Source organism: Malurus melanocephalus, unplaced genomic scaffold (genome assembly GCF_030028575.1).
Source record: "Malurus melanocephalus ecotype Western Australia unplaced genomic scaffold, MMel_1.1 scaffold_1022, whole genome shotgun sequence".
In the NCBI taxonomy this organism is placed as follows: Eukaryota; Metazoa; Chordata; class Aves; order Passeriformes; family Maluridae; genus Malurus; species Malurus melanocephalus.
In genome coordinates this window covers 1,533-3,210 of record NW_026624254.1, presented here as the reverse complement: position 1 = coordinate 3,210, position 1,678 = coordinate 1,533, and the positions used below count along the sequence as shown (strand labels likewise).

The 1,678-nt window shown below is 61.5% G+C and overlaps 1 long non-coding RNA gene across 1 annotated transcript in view; it reads left to right on the top strand.

Annotated features, from left to right (window-relative positions):
• Positions 1-1,611, top strand: part of LOC130585955 (uncharacterized) — a 47,835-nt gene extending 46,224 nt beyond the window's left edge. Inside the window, exon 3 of the long non-coding RNA XR_008966645.1 lies at positions 1,196-1,611. This is a non-coding gene — a long non-coding RNA (uncharacterized LOC130585955). The remainder of the gene's footprint in view (positions 1-1,195) is intronic.
• The last annotated feature ends 67 nt before the right edge of the window (positions 1,612-1,678 follow it).

Below are 1,678 nucleotides of genomic sequence, written 5' to 3'. Positions count from 1 at the left end.
AGGGGAGGGGAGGGGAGGGGAGAGGATTGTCTCTAGCAATGTGTGTAGATTCGAAGTCACCCCCAACTCTGTCCCTCATCCCCTGGGACCTCTGTCAGCTCGCTCCTCCCCTTCCCTGCCTGGCCCAGGGCTGGCTGAGTGGTGGTAGCAGGTTGTGCTGGCACACTGAMGGAGGAGAGCAGGCAGTGGCTGTGACAGTGTGTGTGGCAGGACTGGCAGATGACCAGCCTCGTTGTGTGCCCAAGTTCAGGTGTTGCAGCTCCCCAGGCTGCCTTGCCCAGCTCCCACGGTGGCAGAAGGGATGGGTTGTGGTGCTGTGCTCAGCCGCAGGTTGGGGGTGCCAGCCCTCAGTTCGGGAGGCTCTGGGGGCTCCCTGTGCCAGGGGAAGCAGAGGACTGAGGGTGTTTGCAGGGCAGGCACCTCTCAGCACAGCCCGGCCTGTGTGCCACCGGGCTTGGGGACAGCGCAGGTGGGCCTGGAGCCAGCAGCTCTCCTCTGGGATGGAGCAGCATGTGCAGTGTGTTTCGGGAGCCTGCAGATGCTCTTTCCCAGGTCCTGGGGCTGGAGTGACGCTGGAGCTCCCCACCTGGTGGGAAGGGGCTTTGTCACACCTGCGGGTCCTGCAGCTGAATCCATTCGCTCCCACACGTTTCTGTTTCCTCCTCCAAAACCTSTCTGCTGTGGGCTGATTTCCATGTCAGTCCTCCTCAGGGAGGACAGGACACCATGTCCCGGTGTTTGGGAGCCCTAGCCGGGAGGCCACAGGAGCCACAGTATTTCTCTTAAGGAGCGTGTAGCCTTTGATTCAGCCTGCTTTGGTTGTGTCCACGGATGTGTCCCCAGCTGTGTCCCCAGCTCTGGCTGTCACTGGCTGCAGTTGGGGACGAGCACAYGGCTCAGGGAGGTGATTTGGCAGCACAGGGAGCAGCAGCTGGCACTCAGCCTGCCTGGCTGCAGTTTGGCTAACATGGACCTGTGCTGGTCCTGTCCTGCTGAGCAAACCAAACTGCTGCTGCTCCTCCGCTTCCCACCTCCAGGACCGGTGCCATCCTRTCCCGGTGCCACTGTCCCGGTGYCACTGTCCTACTGGGAGTCCCCTCCTTTCGGTGCTGAGCAGCTTCTGGCACTGTGCCGTGGGTGTGCCGTGGTGAGCTGGGGCTGCAGTGCCATTAACACCTCTCGTCTCCCTCCTCAGGTCGGAGAGCAGCCTCGCTAGGTTTGCCCACCGCTTGTCGGTGAAGCAGAAGCAGGAGAAGAGAAGGAAAGCTGAGTATGGCTCAGCCGAGCTGTCTGCCTTCCGGCCCAGGTCTTTGAGCATTGAATGGTAAGAGCTGCAGGACAGGGCTGTGACAAGGAGCTCCTGCCTCTCCAGTCACCCTCCTGTCCTCTTTCCCCACTGCTGCCACTCTCCGTCCCTGTCAGCACAATGTCCCATGGGACAACACCTCCTCAAAGCTCTCTCCTGCTGCAGAGCTYCCCCAGAGCTCTGTATCAAACCAGAACATCCCCCACCTGGGCCAGTGCAGGGAGCAGGAGGGATTCTCGGGCTTCTTCCTTGGGGAGCTGGAAGTCTGTCAGGGCTCATGTGGGTAATGGAAGTGTCTGCGAGGCTGGGGCACATGAGAACAGCCTCTGGCAGCTCCCACCACAGGCTGCTCCCCTCCCCTCCCCTCCCCTC